The 20,254-nt window shown below is 42.3% G+C and overlaps 1 non-coding gene across 1 annotated transcript; it reads right to left on the bottom strand.

Moving 5' to 3' along the window:
* Positions 1 to 19,969: 19,969 nt before the first annotated feature.
* On the bottom strand, positions 19,970 to 20,044 carry Trnaw-cca. Its single transcript has one exon. It is a non-coding gene; the product is annotated as a tRNA-Trp (tRNA).
* Positions 20,045 to 20,254: the final 210 nt, after the last annotated feature.

Genomic DNA, 20,254 nt, shown 5'->3' with positions numbered 1-20,254 from the left:
TCAAATTTATGATAAATGAGCTTTGGACAGAAAAAGAGGGCATGACTCAAAATCTTTCCCCACAAGTTTCAACATTAGTGAAATAGAGTGAAAGGTCTCTGTTGAATTCCTTTCATGTTAATTTCTTAAAGCTGTTGTCATTTACTGCATACATTCCACTTCTCCTTGGTAGGGGACTATGGCTGTCTGTCCATGGCGAGCGTCTGAAGTGGTAAGATCTCTGGCTAAGCGTGTCTCTGCTAAGTCTGTAGGACAATGAATTTCTTAAGTTCAGCCTAACTGAAAATTTAATCACCTTTATTTCAGGTTTAGATCTAAAATATCTGATGATATCTTAAATTGCATCGCAGTGTAATTCGAGTGTGAAGTTCAGAATATCTTCCAGTAGTTGCTTTGTCACTACTTTGTGAGTAAAGTGGAACCATGTGTTGATGATACGTTACTCTAACTATGATCATCAATCTTAAATGCGAATGTGCGTGAGATTATAACGTCTCCTCTTGACAATATTTTTCAATATAGCAACATTGTGAGACCAGTACCACGTGCTTACACAATTGTTTGACCCATCAGGTTAATAGTAAGACGATAGTAACAAGTTAGAGGTTTTTCTTTTGTAAATTGCGTTTCGATGTAATTTATTTTAATTATCAAAATTACTGTGGAGTTACACTCCTTGCGTAAACCATGTTGACCTCGTGAAGCATGTGGTGTAATCATCAAAGTAGCCCTCAGCTATTCTTTTTGGGAAGATTTCACAGAGAGTTAGTATGAATTTAGTATACCAGTGTGTGGTAATTTCATGACGGACAGGATTACGCTATGAACATAACTTCTTTGGGTGAAAATTGAATCGGTTGGTTGTGGTTAATTTCCTCTTGCATATGTTTCAACATTATTCATGTGTTATTTTATGAATGCAGTGTTGTATGAAGTCTCACAATCTTGGCTCCATATTTGGTGTGTTCCATAAGATTACAAACTCACATTTTCCATTTTCACAATCCTAAATAAGGCACCAGTTTAGTTATGAATCAAGTGTAATATGCTGAACTTTTAACGGAACAATGACCAATGTTAAAATAAATGTCTAAATGTAAACTGGTTTATTTATTTTTATTTAAATTCTCTTTTTATATATATATATATATATCACTGGGTGTTGTAAGATGATTATTAAAAGATTATAATTAATGTTAGTCTGGTTGGAAATTTGGTAAGCTAGACTGGATACCTGGTGAAACAGTTACTCAGTAATGCAAGGTTAACTTCCCCAGATAGCTCACAGCTTTTAACCCGCTTTTATTGTCTTGAATATCAGTACTGCTTTCAGAACAACTTAATGCATCAACTTTACAAGTGTTACTCAAAACCAAAGAAAAATCTAAGAAAATTTCAGTGGAAACAAAGAAGTTTATATGCCCTGCATGGTAGCCACACAATCTAAGGTGCCTTGTCACGGTCCGTGCGGCTCCCCCCGCCAGAGGTTGGAGTCCTCCCTCAGGCATGGGTGTGTGTGTTGTCCATAACATAAGTTAAAGTTAGATTAAGCAGTGTTACACTTAGGGACCTATGACCTCAGCAGTTTGATCCCATAAGGCCTATGTTGACTTTCAGAGGGTAATAGCTATGATATATATATATATATATATATATATATATATATATATATATATATATAGCGCAAAGTTTGTGATTCAAGCTTAATAATGAAGTAAAATGTCTCGATTTTGTGAAGTAACATAGTGCTAATAATCATTTGAAAAAGTGAATAATAGTTTACCAAATTAGAAAAATTGTTTGTGATAGCTTTTCAATTGGTTATTTAAATTGCGTAATGAAAATAGAAAATAGTATGTGTTTTGTTCTCCCCTGGATGTAAGTTGAGATCACAAGCTGAGGTTATGTTATTTGTTTCTGGGACATGGAGGTGTCATGAAAGGCAGCCTACAAGTTGTATTGGGGAAGGCACCGAGACGAACATGTACAGTGATTGTTCCCCTTTCCCTTTTGGTAACAGAGTATTGTGAAGAAGCCAAACCTAATAATATCCCACCCTCTACTGTAATGGTTTTAGTGAAAGTGGTTCATAATGACACACAGAACAGTGACTAGGTTGTGATTAAATGAGTGAGTACTGAAAAGTAAAATGTTTTTGTGTTTCTCTTACATGTAAAGACTGAAAATTGTAAATCGTAAAATTAATTTTTCAAAAATACACTTCATTTAAAAGAGGTCAGCTATCTTAACATCAGTTGTTGCTAATATTTAACTTCGTTCAAAAATAAATTTTTTCATAAGAATGAATATGGGCAAGACAAGTGCTGTATCATTGTGAGAGATACAGAGGCGGACGAGTCTGCCCAGATTTACCCCAGTTTATTAATATTAACGGCACATCATTGTAATTTGCTTGGGCACAGCATACAAAGTATTGCGCCATAATCTAAGAATGAAATTAAAAATTTAATTAACTTTTCCAAACTTCGTCAGGGTATGCTTCAGTATATCAATGTTAAAATTGTTAAATCTTAGAATTATCACATGAATACATTTTGCTGAATATATTATTTTAAGAAAAAACTAAGTGGGGCTAAATAACTAAGCTAGAAAGACAAAAATTACTCAGAATGTGCAAATGTATGTCAAAGTTAAAAGTTACATGTCTCAACTTCATCAGTGCAATATTTTGGTCAAAATTTCCGTTTTTAAGATAAATTGAAGGTGCTAATATTAGACTCAGAAATATGAAAATTCTTATACAGCCTCAGTTTGACTTAATAACATTTACTATGTGACTCCATTAAGTTACCTCTATTAGATTTCAAGTTATTTACTAAAAACTAAATCTGAAACAAAATCGTCCCTATTGATAATAGATTAAGCATTTATTACAGACAAATCTAATCAGGGCACTCGATTACATTGATGAAATAACACAGCTGTACCAAGTTTCAAGACTTAGTGTAAATAACAATCATTTCAAACAAACTTAAAGAGGCAATTCAGAGTCATGTTCTAGTGTAGGTTCCGTTCTAAAAATTCTAGCCGGCTAACTTTAAACGTAGTGAAACTATTACTTTTTCAGTAACTACACTCAACTTCACCACCATTTTGGTGGCCATGATGATGTTCTAGTGATTGAATTATTTGAGTCTGTTGATTTTTCTTCATGCAGAATTTCTTGTGAGACGATTTTTGGAATCAAAGTTAGTGAATATAATGGGGCAGTAATGAAGAAGGGCTACACAGAGCCTATACTTGTTCTAGATCATATTGTGATTTAGACATGACGAACGCCGACACCTGAAATGAGAGGACTGTGCCTTTGTAAGTGATGACGTATGAACAGCTTTCCCTCCTGAAATAAAATGATCATGAACATTACTGAAGACTTTATTGTGAGTGCCTGAAACGAGACGATTATGCCTAAGTAGGCGAAGTTTGTGATGAAAGATTAGTTTTGCCTGCCTGAAATAAGGTGAACGTGGTGGTTATTGAGGATTTTATGAATCGGACTCTGGCACAGGAAGCACGACAGTTGCGTAAGGGAATGAGGAAGGAAAGTGTAGCTTCGAAAAGCGAAAGAAACCTACTAATTTGCGTAGACTTTTGATGAGATGACTTTTTTACACCTTCAAATGAAGGGATATTAATGGGATTTCATTTTCAGATAGAAGGCACTTTATAATGTCTTTATTAAAGGACGTGATATGAGATGTAAAGTATACCACTATCAAATAAGTGATCTAATCACGATGCGGACGGAAATATGACGGATTACTGAACTGCAAGTATGGGTGTTTAGTTACCGTCGTCCCAAAGAAAGGTTCTTTGACAGGGAAACAAAATCAGGTTTTGAAAGTAAGGTGAGTAGACGGTAATTCGAACCCTTTTTTTGAAGACGAATCTTACGAGTAATTATAGTACGTTGTTCGGGTACTCTCAATAGTGCAATGGATGAATTATGCTTATGTGGTGATAGAAAATGCAGATGATCTTAGGTAATGTGTTTGAATCGTTGTCAGCGATAGAAGTAAAGATTAAAATAGAAATTCGGGTATCCACCACGTCAGACAATGTGTGTGTGTGTGTGTGTGTGTGTGTGTGTGTGTGTGTGTGTTTGTGTGTGCAGCTATTGTCCATAAGAGTAATCTACTGTGGGAGCAAAATAGTAAAGAAACAGTGATCCATAGAGGGGGGGGGGGATTTTTCTTGGGCAGCGGATGTAAATACTTACTTGGAGGGTACGTGTAAATTAGATTAGTTAACAAAGCATGATGTATATATAGGGTAGAAAATCCAAAGAGATTCTTGTTGTATGTAAAGTAGACCAGTGGAAAGATACAATCAATACCTTCACATCATAGCGATGGTGATGTTAGTGATGACAATCTCAATGAAGCAAAGTTTCTATAAAGGGTTTTCCGAAATTCTTTCACCAAAGAAGAAGAAATAAATATTTCAGAATTCGAACGAAAACAACTGCCAATATGAGTGGCTTAGAAGTAGATATCCTCAGTGTAGCAAAGCAGCCAAAATAACTTATAGAGGCAAGGCCTCCAGCCCGGATTGTATACGGTGCCAGTTTGGTTCCTCTCAGAGTAAGCTGACACAATAGCTCCTTAGCAATCCTATACAACCGACCGCTCGTTGAAAGATCCGTACCTAAAGACTGGAAAGTTGCACAAGACACGCTAATACCCAAGAAAGGAGATAGGAGTAGTCCGCTGAATTACAAACCCATATCGCTAATGTCGATTTGCAGTAGGATTTTGGAACATAAACTGTGCTAGAACTTCATGAGTTTTTCGAAGAAAAAGATTTATTGACAAACAGACAACAGATATTCAGAAAAATCTTTCTTGTGAAACAAAAATATTGCTCTTTATTCTCATGAAGTAATGAGTGTTATTGACAGGGGATGTCAAACTGATTCCATGATTTTAGATTTCCAGTAGGCTTTTGACACCCTGCCTCACAAGCGACTTCTAAACAAATTGAGTGTCTTTGGAATATCGTCTCAGTTGAGCGACTGGGAATCCTGATTTCCTATCAGAAAGGTCACTGTTCGAAGTAAAACAGAAGTAATATATGGTGTTACCTAACAAAGTGCTATAAATCCTCAGCTGTTCCTGATCTACATAAACGGCTTGGGAGACAATCTGAGTACCGCTCTTAGATTGTCTGCAGATGATACTGTAATTTACCATCTTATAAAATCATCAGGTGATCAAAACAAATTGATAACAATTACACAAGATATCTGTATGTTACGAAAAGTGGCAATTGACTCTAAATAATGAAAAGTGTGAAATCATCCACATGACTACCAGAAGGAATCTGCTAAATTTCCGTTACACGATAAATCATACACATCTAAAGGCTATACGTTCAACTAAATGCTTAGAGGGGATTACAATAACGAATAACTTAAGTTGGGACGATCACACAGATAATTTTTTGGGCGAAGCAAACCAAAGACTACGATTTATTGGCAGAACATTAAGAAAATGCAACAGGTATACTAAAGAGATTACTTACAATAGGTTTTATGCCCTCTTCTGGAGTACTGCTGTGCAGTGTGGGATCCACATCAGATAGAATCAGCAGAGGACATTGAAAAAGCTCAAATAAGGGCAGTTAGTTGTGTATTGTCGCGAAACAGGAGTATGATGCTTGAATTGGGGTGGAAATCATTAAAACAATGGAGTTTTTCATTGCAGCAGGTTCTTCCCACTAAATTGCAATCACTAACTTTTTCCTCTGAGTGTGAAAATGTTTTGTTGGCGTCAATCCACATAGAAAGGAGAGCTGCCACAGAAAGATTTAAGTGTTTATTTCTACCGCGGGCTGTTCGAGAGTGGAATGTGAGAGAAATAACTTGAAGAAGAGTCGATGAATCCTTTGCCAGGCCCTTAATTGAGAATTGGAGAGTAATCATGTAGATGTAGATTTGGATGAGATATTTTTCTTATGTGAGAAATGTTGGTGTATTAATCAGGATCGGATCAGACAGTTTCTTTGATTAGTAGATCATGTGTATGTGCTAATGTCAGTTATAAGATACAGGTTACATGAGGGAACGAAATGGCAAAATGAGAGGAAACTAATAATAGAACATGAGACACAAAATGAAAGAAACATCCTCAAAGCAGGAAATAACGGCAAATGACAGTAGAAATACAGGTGAATGAAGTGAGGGTAAAATTCCTGAGGAAAAGAACAGCTTGCGTGTAGATGATTTTATTTTCTTTACGATAATATTTTTGAGAGGTCCATGTTTCGTGTTTTTTGTGCATATATGAGTTCTTTACAGTAAAAGTACAGGATGCTTTTATTTAGCCACTGGTGAGTTCAGTGTAGAAATGTAGTGTCTGGGCACCCCACACTGTAGTTAATTAAATGTGACCGCATAATCTGAAGGTGAAGTACGTACCTGGGGAAATGATATGACAATTCTTTCAGGATAAGAAGGAGCGTTGCATGCTGTAGTGTATTAGATGGTCATGGGATAGCAGGCGGAAGCGCAACTGTGGGAACGTGTGAGCTATCAACCGAATTTAAGTGGTGGATGTGTGCTAATTTTACTTGTAACGTAAGACTGCAATAAATGACGGATATTGAATGCATTCGCACTTAATGCACAAATATTTAAGTATTTATAAAGTTCCTATGGCTTTCTTTGCGAAGTTAATTTATAATTATTACTAGATACTGCAACTGTTTTATAAAATTAACAGGGGGAAACCAGTGATAAGGAAGTTCATATTTTTATTTGTTTATGTATTTGTTATTAGGGTTGAATTTTGTTTTGTGTTAGGAATAACTAGGTAAAGTGAACAAAGCAGTTGGGTAAGTCGAGAATATCTTTCTCTCCCTGCGCGGCCGACCCCAGAGGGTCGTCCCGTTGAGCCAGGATTAAATAAGCCAGGGCACGAACCTCTCTTCTGCAGGCATACAACTTCCGCTCGAGACGAAGGCGTTGTTTGTTGCTCCTTTCAAACTGGATCCGATAACCTTCGCCAGTAGCCGAGCCATTGACATAAGAGCGGCGCCTGATGATGTAAAAGTAACAGGACGATACCGAAACCCATGTGCAAATGAGAATGACTGATTCATGGCACATATCAAAGGCACTCATCGAGATTTGCGGCAACATATTAGCCAGTACAGCACATCATCAAGTTGTGTACGCGTGACTCATGGTGATGTAATCACCTCATTTCGGCATCCCTATAAAAACAAATATGACAGACTATCTGCGATCTCTATGCAAGACTCAAATGGTAGATGGTAGATGCAGTACCTGATTTCTTATACGAGGATGAAGGTTATGAATTGTCCATTCTGCCCTTAGTGGATAAGAGTAACCTGATGACAAGGACAAGACGGCTTCCTGGTATTACTGCGCAGAAAACACGGTGGCTGACATATGACATGTGCCTGTCGAGATGTGCTCCATTCAGACACACTGATATCACTCGCTGGCTGGCAGTCAGGGCCAGCTGGGCTCTGAAATACTGAAAAAGAAAAAGTATGCTATGGGGTACGCGTAGACTCAAGGATTGCTGAGAGATGCACATGCCGTTGTGGACAATGTAGGACAGTGTAGCAACAACAAGTCTAGAAGCAGGTATCGTTGTAGTCAGAAAACCTCATGTTTTTCCGAGGCGCCCTATAACATATCTAGTAACATAAGCTGGAAGTTATTCACTTGCAACTTGAGTGAATTCATTTTATTTTATCTTGTTTTTAATTAATTCTTATTTTCAATCTTCTGTTTTATTTCTACATTAATATTACCAATGGTTGCTGCTAATATGACTTATTATTATAGACACAACGTAAAACATTGTATATCATCACGATTATTTAATATGTACGACCTGTTTAGAGTGTCCAGATAACTGATCTAAAATACGTGGCAGTAAACTGCACTGAATTGAACTGAACTGTATAGATGACGCACCACGTGAGAGGCCAAGTTGATCGCTGTCATCAAAGATCAACGGTCCATGCATGCCGAGACGCAGCCTCAAAACCCTTCCAAATGTTTCTACAAGTAGCCTACTGAACGATTTGCCCACCAATTGCCCGAGTAACACACTCCCATGGCCTAACGTAAGAGAACAGTGAAATGTGAACGATAGATATACAGCAGTACGATTTAGGCATCGTGTGGACGTGTATGTATTTTGCTTTCAAAGTCAGTGTTTCTGCTTCGGTGTGTTAATTGTGCATATGTCTAATCATATCAGATGTATATCTGTAACAAACGAGTTTTTCAGTAATTTTGGTGTTAAATAACAATGGCCAATGCCAGCCGAGAGTTGACAGTCAGTTGATTGACTAGAAAGTTACACTCCCGCCAAACTTACCGATGCCAGATGTGTTTACAAGAACCGTGAGAACTTTTTTGTTTGGCTAAGTTGCTTTCAAAAATAGTTTGAATGGTAGGGGAAGATGTGAGCATTCGCTCATTTCTCACAGGGTAATGCTGAGACGAGAGCTCTCCTTGGCCCCTAATATGTAGGTGAATCTTTCTGAGGCTCATAACACGAGAGGAGAGGAGTCCGGTAAATTTTCTCTTTTACGATAGGTCAACAAGTTATCACGGGCCCTGGTTAGCTGATGCGGTTTTTAGCGAAATTATTTTTGGAGAGACGGCAGAGTAAACAAAAGGAGCAGAGGACATTGAGTTCCAGGGTTCGTGGAGAGAGATCTCTGGCCCAAGGATGGTGAAAAATAGCAGCTTTCATGGTGCGAGTTCGATGGAGAGTAGTCTGCGCTTCTTCGAGATCCGAGAATACAGCAGAATGGTAAGTGCTGTCACTGTGGTGTTAGGATTTACTGAGATGAGCATCGTGTGAGGTTTAGGAACCTTGCAATCAACTTAGTGTTGTTTTACAGACGTAGTAATGTTTCTTAATTTTATCATTTCAATTCCTTCGTGATTCGGGACTCAGTATTTATTGCAGTGTATCTTGAGCTACCATGACTTTTTAGCTAACTTGCCCAGCGCACGTATTCATTCCGGTGCGTGATTACCCTCTAATTAATACCATGGGTAAAGCAGTTATTTCTGCTACATCATTTAAAGTCGATTCAGTCACTATCTCTGGAAGTAACGTTTTCCAGTACTTTTCGGTCCCATCACACTTGTATTACTTGTAACTGAGACAGTTTAATACTCACGTGTTTCTTTTTATTTTGAACGAAAACGTTCGTCATGTTTAGTTTTTCCCATGCTTGTATACCTTTGTGAAATAAATGTGCAGTAATCTAATTTCATCGATATCGTTTTAGTAGTTAACACCATGTCCCTTGAATATAGATTAATCAAGGCCGTCAGCCATAGTTATACGTGAGAGAAGTTGTTACTTATGACAGTTCTATGGTGCAAATCTTCTATTAAATAACAGATAGCTGCCAATCAGCTTATAAGGCATTGGATATATTCCTTTGTTTTTGTATTAATCATTGCTGCTGAGACATCTGGCGACCTTTGGGCTGAATCATTAATAGAATCAAGCAACGTTTACGTATTCCTCCCATAATAGACCACCCTGTGAGAATATTTATTCAGCTAGTAATAGCCGTCTTTTAAAAGGAGGATATGAGAAAAATATCAACATAAGCGAAACAAGGGCAATGGAATGTAGTCGAAATCACGCGATGTTGAGGGAATTAGCGTAGGCCATTGGATACTAAAAGTAGTAGATGAGTTTTGTTATTTGAGCAGTACAATAACTGATGATAGCCGAAGGAAAGAGGACATAAAATGTGGACTTGTAAGGGAAAGAAATGCGTTTCTCGAGAAGAGAAATGTCTTAACAGCGGATGAAAATTTAAGCGTTAGAAAGTCATTTCTGAAGGTGGTGATGGTAAGTTCCTATGGGATCAAACTGCTGAGGTCATCGGTCCCTAGGCTTACATCCTACCTACTCTAACTTGAACTAAATTATGCGAAGAACAACACACACACCCATGCTCGAGTGAGGACTCGAACCTCCGACGGCTACCCCGCGCATCATTCCTAAAGGTATTTGTGTGAATCGTAGCCTCGTATGGATGTGAAATTTCAGCGGTAAGCGTTTCTGTCAATAAAAGAGTGAATGCTTTCTAAATGTAATGCTATAGAAGAATACAGAATAGTAGGTGGGTTGATCGCGTAACTAATGATTAGGTACTATACGGTATCGGGGAGAAAAGAAATTAGTGGCACAACTTCAGTAAAAGAACGGATTGATTGATAGGACCATTTATAAGACACCAAGGAATCATCAGTTCAGTAGTGGAAGAAAGGGTAGGGTGTTAAATCTGTATAGGGAGACCAAGGGGTGTACACAGTAAGTAGGTTCAGATTAGTGTATGTTGCAGTAGTTAACCGGAGATGAAGGGTTTGCGCAGAATAGAGTAGCATGGAGAGCTGCAACAAATCAGTCGTCAGACTGAAGGCCACCTTAGAAAAACTAACATTTATTTAGCGGGCAAAAAAGCTCTCTTTGACTGCCGCCCCACAGAGTTTCAATCCAGTACACAATTAGACGTGACAGAAAACTTGACATGGAAGATATTTTGCTAAAAATTAAGAAGTAAATAGGAAATATTTTCTGGAAGACTCTTCATATTGTGAAACTTTATTCAAAAGGACGAAATTTTTTCAGTTACCCATCTACTTAAAAAATCAGGAACCGAGGTCACAGTGTCACTTTATCGCGCAACTTAATTTACCTCGCATCGTGAAATTAAAACTTCTGTGACACAAAATCGTCTCTGGCGCAGAAGACTATGAAACTGCTATGAAGAACGTAAGCAGGGCACACGAAACACAAACTTCTCAAAAATCGTGTTGCGCTGCCTTTGTATCAGCGAACGTATATAAACATAAATTAAAGGGCAGCAGAAAGTGAAATACTACGAATAACGAAGCAAAAAAAAAAAAAAAAACACTTTATAGTGAAAAAGAAACACAACAGCTGCGACATGACTCTCACACATCACTATGCGATGTTGTTTCATTTTTTACCACTGTTTCACTGTTATTTTATTGAGAGTACTGTGCACGTTTTCTTGAGAATAAAAGTTTACATTTTTCTCCCTCTGAAGTTGCACTCCCAGTGTGGTCTCTAGTTCCCGTTCGTCAGCAGAAGGCGTTCAGTGAGTTTCATTCGTAAGGAAAAGCATCCCTAGGGAGTTGAGCAGTTTTTGGAGAAGCGGGAACTCACTCAGCCTGCACCCTGTTTCTGTTGGCTTGAACTGATGCCTGTCCTTGCAGAGGGCAGGGACTGCTGTGCCACCATTGATATCCGCAGAAAGTAATTGAGCATGACAGTTTTGACTTTTCTGTGCAGACACCAAAGGACGGGATGCCGTGACAGCGCCCAAGTAACGTGAGAAAATCAGTCGGTTTTCCTCCAAATTTTTGTTGTATCCAATCGAATGAGTCACCCTCGCCACCAAGGCTAGCATGAAGAGATTAACAAATCGATGGGGCACTGCTCCAGCACAGTACCACCCCTGGTTTCTTAACATGTCTGCCAACAAATTGGAAGGTTCTGCTGCATTCCCATTCTTTTTGGTGAACTAAGCGATATTTTGGTTCTAACATTGGTAACAGCACTGACTCGTTCCCTCGATGTGGAGTTGTTTTGAATGTTAGGAGAGAAGGACGGAGAAGGAAGTTTCCGGTCTATTCATCTTACAGCAGCCATCTATCGTTCTATTTGGTGCATCCTTGCTGGTGTTGAGGAAATATGAGGCCGGCCGGGGTGGCCGAGCGGTTCTAGGCGCTACAGTCTGGAACCGCGCGACCGCTACGGTCGCGGGTTCGAATCTCGCCTCGGGCATGGATGTGTGTGTGATGTCCTTAGGTTAGTTAGGTTTAAGTAGTTCTAAGTTCTAGGGGACTGATGACCTCAGAAGTTAAGTCCCGTAGTGCTCAGAGCCATTTGAACCATTTTTTTTTTTTTTTTGAGGAAATATGTCACAATTGCGGCAGCGCGATCCATTTTCTGAGCAGTTCGCAATTCACTTGTTCTGCCACGCAACTTGAGTAGCCTGTTTGATCATAAATTTTTTGTATCTTTTGTCTCGTTAACTCTGAATTCGTGAGCTGCTCAGATAAGGAAATCTACATAAAGTCTTCCATATAATTTTGTATCCCACACAGTGTTAACGTCGTTTTGTGTAATTTCTAATGAGATTTTAGAGAACTTTCCTCTCTGTCAATTCTATGTGAATTGTGTGCATCACAGAGAACAAATAAAAATCTATTATACTAAGACTTTATTTGGATTTCAAGATCCATTAACTGTTGCGGGCTTTCAAAAATACACTCCTGGAAATTGAAATAAGAACACCGTGAATTAATCCCAGGAAGGGGAAACTTTATTGACACATTCCTGGGGTCAGATACATCACATGATCACACTGACAGAACCACAGGCACATAGACACAGGCAACAGAGCATGCACAATGTCGGCACTAGTACAGTGTATATCCACCTTTCGCAGCAATGCAGGCTGCTATTCTCCCATGGAGACGATCGTAGAGATGCTGGATGTAGTCCTGTGGAACGGCTTGCCATGCCATTTCCACCTGGCGCCTCAGTTGGACCAGCGTTCGTGCTGGACGTGCAGACCGCGTGAGACGACGCTTCATCCAGTCCCAAACATGCTCAATGGGGGACAGATCCGGAGATCTTGCTGGCCAGGGTAGTTGACTTACACCTTCTAGAGCACGTTGGGTGGCACGGGATACATGCGGACGTGCATTGTCCTGTTGGAACAGCAAGTTCCCTTGCCTGTCTAGGAATGGTAGAACGATGGGTTCGATGACGGTTTGGATGTACCGTGCACTATTCAGTGTCCCCTCGACGATCACCAGTGGTGTACGGCCAGTGTAGGAGATCGCTCCCCACACCATGATGCCGGGTGTTGGCCCTGTGTGCCTCGGTCGTATGCAGTCCTGATTGTGGCGCTCACCTGCACGGCGCCAAACACGCATACGACCATCATTGGCACCAAGGCAGAAGCGACTCTCATCGCTGAAGACGACACGTCTCCATTCGTCCCTCCATTCACGCCTGTCACGACACCACTGGAGGCGGGCTGCACGATGTTGGGGCGTGAGCGGAAGACGGCCTAACGGTGTGTGGGACCGTAGCCCAGCTTCATGGAGACGGTTGCGAATGGTCTTCGCCGATACCCCAGGAGCAACAGTGTCTCTAATTTGCTGGGAAGTGGCGGTGCGGTCCCCTACGGCACTGCGTAGGATCCTACGGTCTTGGCGTGCATCCGTGCGTCGCTGCGCTCCGGTCCCAGGTCGACGGGCACGTGCACCTTCCGCCGACCACTGGCGACAACATCGATGTACTGTGGAGATCTCACGCCCCACGTGTTGAGCAATTCGGCGGTACGTCCACCCGGCCTCCCGCATGCCCACTATACGCCCTCGCTCAAAGTCCGTCAACTGCACATACGGTTCACGTCCACGCTGTCGCGGCATGCTACCAGTGTTAAAAGACTGCGATGGAGCTCCGTATCCCACGGCAAACTGGCTGACACTGACGGCGGCGGTGCACAAATGCTGCGCAGCTAGCGCCATTCGACGGCCAACACCGCGGTTCCCGGTGTGTCCGCTGTGCCGTGCGTGTGATCATTGCTTGTACAGCCCTCTCGCAGTGTCCGGAGCAAGTATGGTGGGTCTGACACACCGGTGTCAATGTGTTCTTTTTTCCATTTCCAGGAGTGTAATTAGTGACGTGGCCATCAACTACGTACCCTCAGACTCAGAGTTGAAATGTTAAAAGTTTTGGCTGGTTTCGTTTTCTAGGGGCTGGGATACGTAGTTGCCGCATTACAAGCCAGATACTGCTGAGTGTACAGTATACGATATGAATATACACATGAGTCGCATGGTCGAAGGTTCCTATCACTTGGCAGTTGCGAATTTTGAATCTAACATAGAAATTTACGAATGAAAGATTGCAATTAAATAAAATCTGAAGGTACTATTTTATCGACTTTAAATGATGAGTGCGATAGCACAAGTACCTTTAAGAATGCCGTTCATTACTGCAAAACACTTATTGGTGTCAATGGTCCAACAATTAAATAAAATATAATTTGAAAAACAGGGAAACAATAGATTCCTACTTTACGTAATTAGTTATGAACAACAACATAGCTCGCGAGATATTCACTTCTAAACGCACACTACGTCCTCACTGCAGAAGTCACGGGAATCTCACAAGTGCACAAGTCGGCACTACGAAATATTTCTATCTCCCTCGACCACGCGCAAACTGATCCACACTCCAAGTATTTCCTGCTACCGTCCGTCGCTGCTCCCCGTGCAGCTCTCCCCCGTGCCCTGTGCCACCCGATGCTCCTCCCCCACTTCCATACAGTGTCCCCATTAACGAGTGCTGTGACTGGCTAGAGCGCTCCCGCCATTTCTCCAAGCCAACGCACACTCACAAATGTACTGAAACACATTCCAAATACTGGATTTGCTTTTAAATAAATTGAAATTAAATAAATATTCCTATGGCTGGACCATAAACACGCTCTAAGACACATTATTAAAGACATAAACAAGTCAAATAAACATATATCAAAGGAATAGAACAAAAGTAGGCCAGTAGCCTAATGTCTCTGTGCTTTCTAAAACACAGTAAATATTTGACCAATTTCTTCATGAATAGTATGTATCGGATATAAACAAAGACATAGAAGAATAAATATATTTATAAGCATGCTGCTACTGTTTTTTCGTGTAACTGTGGAGTGACACAATCAATAGTAATCGACCACTTGACCTCCAGTAACTCATGTACTATTCAAGTTACATGCCTGTAATTCATACCAATTTAGGTTTACACTAATAGTTTTCTAAAGACATGTCGATCGACAAAATCGGATGAACCGTTGAGATTTTGGAAATTCGTTGCTGGGTGTATAATTTACAGTCAAATACTAAACTTTAAAATAATAAAGATATTTAACATCTGATTACACCATCAGAATCATCGTGCAAATAATGGTAATGTACATGTTTCTTTTTAAGGTATCGAGATTCCTCTGGATATTATTAATTACTACATGAGCTGTGAAATGTCCGCTACTATGGTTTCACAAAGTCCGCCATCTTTGGCACTCCCGGCATACACATCTCAAAGCACAGTCCTCGGCACCACGTCAACATGAAAATCCCAGCGACGCGGTCGGGGCTACCCTTCTCGCTCCGGCCAATGTCCGGCACCACGCAGCCGCCGACGAGCCCCTTGCCCATCGAGCGGCCCGTGCGACCACGCCAACTCCCAACTTAATATTTTCAGGGCGCCACAACTCGCCCGTTACCTCACACTGTCCTACAACTTTTCCATGATTAGGTGACCCACAAGTAGCAAATATAGCCTATCTTATACCTAAGTTGTTGTTCCCACTGCGACGATGTTTGCGTTGTGTACAGTGATCTAGCACTACCAACCACTGTTTGAAATTAAACAGACACACCATCGAGTTTCACGTGAAGCCTTAGCCACGATATTACTTTTCATTCCTTCTGATGTCTTGAAGTTACGATGGCACAGTAAGACACATCCAGAGGTGCAAGAAGTTGTAGCAACAATTTTTTTCTCCCACTTGGTATCTGCTTGCGCATTAATTTCCGTAGACATCTCAGCATAACATATGCTTTAATAAAAGTAACAGATGACTTGAACTTTGCCATGGATACACAAGAGACTTCAGCTAAGCTTTTGACACCGTCGACGTCGACATTTTACTTTCCAATTTCAGCAACCTAAATTTTTGGGAAAGTGCAGTGCAATGCTTTCACGTATTCCTGGCGTCTCGCTAGGAATGCATCATATGCGGCACCATAAAGTTGCAATAGAGACAGGTAGTATCAGATGTCACCCAGCGTTCGGGATTAGATCCTATACCCTTTTCATTGAGTGTCAGTGACGTGTCATCAGTTTTATCCTGATGCAAATATACGTGTACGATTATAACGTCCAATGTACCTAAGTGCAAAACCAATAAACCTGAAGACAGCTATTGAGAATTGCATTATCGACCTGCGTACACTATCAAAATGGGCTCAGTCCAGCCAAAATCCCAGCGGTACTGGTTGGTCATTCTAGGCTCATTAGCCCGAAATATCCGGAATCCCCATCGTCTTTAATCATAAGTCGGACAAATATCAACTTCTCTCCCTCAGCACAGAAACTAGGAGTAATAACAGATGAAAGTGTACATTGGGCAGAGCACGTAACTGCAATGTGCAAAAAGGCTTCAGCATCTCTCCATGTCCTACAAATACACTCCTGGAAATGGAAAAAAGAACACATTGACACCGGTGTGTCAGACCCACCATACTTGCTCCGGACACTGCGAGAGGGCTGTACAAGCAATGATCACACGCACGGCACAGCGGACACACCGGGAACCGCGGTGTTGGCCGTCGAATGGTGCAAGCTGCGCAGCATTTGTGCATCGCCGCCGTCAGTGTCAGCCAGTTTGCCGTGGCATACGGAGCTCCATCGCAGTCTTTAACACTGGTAGCATGCCGCGACAGCGTGGACGTGAACCGTATGTGCAGTTGACGGACTTTGAGCGAGGACGTATAGTGGGCATGCGGGAGGCCGGGTGGACGTACCGCCGAATTGCTCAACACGTGGGGCGTGAGATCTCCACAGTACATCGATGTTGTCGCCAGTGGTCGGCGGAAGGTGCACGTGCCCGTCGACCTGGGACCGGACCGCAGCGACACACGGATGCACGCGAAGACCGTAGGATCCTACGCAGTGCCGTAGGGGACCGCACCGCCACTTCCCAGCAAATTAGGGACACTGTTGCTCCTGGGGTATCGGCGAGGACCATTCGCAACCGTCTCCATGAAGCTGGGCTACGGTCCCGCACACCGTTAGGCCGTCTTCCGCTCACGCCCCAACATCGTGCAGCCCGCCTCCAGTGGTGTCGCGACAGGCGTGAATGGAGGGACGAATGGAGACGTGTCGTCTTCAGCGATGAGAGTCGCTTCTGCCTTGGTGCCAATGATGGTCGTTTGCGTGTTTGGCGCCGTGCAGGTGAGCGCCACAATCAGGACTGCATACGACCGAGGCACACAGGGCCAACACCCGGCATCATGGTGTGGGGAGCGATCTCCTACACTGGCCGTACACCACTGGTGATCGTCGAGGGGACACTGAATAGTGCACGGTACATCCAAACCGTCATCGAACCCATCGTTCTACCATTCCTAGACCGGCAAGGGAACTTGCTGTTCCAACAGGACAATGCACGTCCGCATGTATCCCGTGCCACCCAACGTGCTCTAGAAGGTGTAAGTCAACTACCCTGGCCAGCAAGATCTCCGGATCTGTCCCCCATTGAGCATGTTTGGGACTGGATGAAGCGTCGTCTCACGCGGTCTGCACGTCCAGCACGAACGCTGGTCCAACTGAGGCGCCAGGTGGAAATGGCATGGCAAGCCGTTCCACAGGACTACATCCAGCATCTCTACGATCGTCTCCATGGGAGAATAGCAGCCTGCATTGCTGCGAAAGGTGGATATACACTGTACTAGTGCCGACATTGTGCATGCTCTGTTGCCTGTGTCTATGTGCCTGTGGTTCTGTCAGTGTGATCATGTGATGTATCTGACCCCAGGAATGTGTCAATAAAGTATCCCCTTCCTGGGACAATGAATTCACGGTGTTCTTATTTCAATTTCCAGGAGTGTATATAAAAAACTCTTCCCTCTTGACCTCAAAAAGCAACTTGTACAAACACTTACACATCAAGAACCTTCAACATCGCAGCGCATCAGCAATCGTTGGTTAACATATTAAAAAACTAAAAAAACCCTCGATTTCACCTAGTGTGCCCCGACCCATGTATAAACTTTCTCGTATTCGTATGCGCATGCGCATTCAAGTAACTTCCCTTGTCTTGCGCCTGTGCATAGATAGCGGGTCAGGCTTTAAGTGAGCGACCGTTTGTAGCTGCAGTTTATGGCGGGTCATGGCCCATCGAACATAGGTCGGTGTGAGGTGGAGCGTACACCATTAAGTTAAGTTTTGACTTTGTACATATGTACTGTTTGTGTTTTCTTTTTCTTTTACGTTTATAAATGTATAGCTATGGTGTTCTTTTAATCACTGACAAAGATCTTCTTAGGCACTTGTGAGTTTTATAGTTGTTCTGAAGAAGGTGTAGTTATCTAAGCCGAAACCTGGGTTAACACTTAATACAAGTGCTTTTTTCGCAATCGAGGCAGGTTTTTAGTTTTTTAATAAACTTATGCATCAAGTTATCGATTACAGCGATTTTATACTGCAACGCCTTTCACAGGAAAATTCACGGCACTTGGAACTGATCATGAATGCCTGTGTTCGTACTATCTGTGATGTTCGACTCTTTGATTATATTTCACCATCATATTTACAGCTATCCTGGCTGCGTGCAGACAAGTGTAGAGCTATCCATATCCTTTGTCTTCTCTACTCTCTTATCGACGTACACTGTCTCTCATGTCTCTCCTCGACCTTAACGCTCCTGTCTGAACAACATAGCAGAAACACCAATCCCATCCAAACAAAATTCATTCTGTTCCACTCCATCGCTCCGCCATTTCCTCGAAGGCCTTATCAGTAGCAGGAAAACGACTCTGGAATAACCTTCCACATTATATTAGAGAGCTGAATAACTTATCCAGCTCTATAAGACAGTTAATAACATATCTACTAAATCAATAACAATGGTTACCATTGTCCCTTGACGTACCAATTACCGTTTTACTTTCGTGTTTCCTACCAGATCTTCCTCATTTCCAAGTAGTCTAAGCTGGTGCAGGCTCCTTCCCCAGAAACCGCTATATCAGAAAACATCTATTTGGTACACTTATACACTGAGTCGCCACACAAACTGGTATAGGCATGCATATTCAAATACAGGCAGAATACAGTGCTGCGGTCGGCAACGCCTATATAAGACAACAAGTGTCTGGAGCAGTTGTTAGATCGGTTACTGCTGCTACAATGGCAGGTTATCAAGATTTAAGTGCGTTTGAGCGTGGTGTTATAGCCGGCGCACGATTGATGGGACACGGCATCTCCAATGGGACACGTTATCTCCGAGGCAGCGATGGAGTGGGGATTTTCCCGTACGACCATTTCACGAGTGTACCGTGAATATCAGGAATCCGGTGAAACATCAGATCTCCGACATCGCTGAGGCCGGGACCAACGACGACTGAAGAGAATCGTTCAACCTGACAGAAGTGCAACCCTTCCATAGATAGCTGCAGATTTCAATGCTGGGCCATCAACAAGTGTCAGCGTGCGAACCATCCAACGAAACAACGTCGATATGAGCTTTCGGAACTGAATGCCCACTCGTGTACCCTTCATGACTGCACGACACAAAGCTTTACGCCTCGTCTGGGCTCGTCAACACCGAAATTGGGCTGTTGATGACTGGAACATGTTGGGTAGTCGGACGAGTCTCGTTTCAAATTGTATCGAGCAGATGGACGTGTGCGAGTACGGAGACAGTCTCATGAATCCATGGAAGCTGCATGTCATCAGGGGCTGTTCAAGCTGGTGGAGGCTCTGCAATGGTGTGGGGCGTATGCAGTTGGAGTGATATGGGATCCCTGATGCGTTTAGATACGACTGTTATAGATGACATATACGTAAGCACCCTTCTGATCACCTGCATCCATTCGTGTCCACTGTGCATTCCTACGGCATTTTCAGCTGGACAATGCGACACCGCACACGTCCAGAATTCTACAGATTGGCTCTAGGAATACTCTTCGGAGCTTAAACTGTTCCGCTGGCTACCAAGATCCCCAGACTTGAACATTATTGAGCATATCTGGAATGAATGAGATTTTCACTCCGCAGCGGAGTGTGCGCAGATATGAAACTTCCTGGCAGATTAAAACTGTGTGCCGGACCGAGACTCGAACTCGGGACCTTTGCCTTTGGCGGGCAAGTGCTCTACCAACTGAGCTATCCAAGCACGACTCACGACCCGTCCTCAAAGCTTTACTTCTACCAGTATCTCGTCTCCTACCTTCCAAACTTTACAGAAGCTCTCCTGCGAACCCTGTAGAACTAGCACTCCTGAAAGAAAGGATATTGCGGAAACATGGCTTAGCCACAGCCTGGGGGAAGGTAGGAGACGAGATACTGGCAGAAGTAAAGCTGTGAGGACGGGTCGTGAGTCGTGC

This window comes from Schistocerca piceifrons, chromosome X (assembly GCF_021461385.2).
Source record: "Schistocerca piceifrons isolate TAMUIC-IGC-003096 chromosome X, iqSchPice1.1, whole genome shotgun sequence".
In the NCBI taxonomy this organism is placed as follows: domain Eukaryota; kingdom Metazoa; phylum Arthropoda; class Insecta; order Orthoptera; family Acrididae; genus Schistocerca; species Schistocerca piceifrons.
Note: the sequence above shows the minus strand (reverse complement) of the source record. Positions and strands in the feature narration are given on the sequence as shown.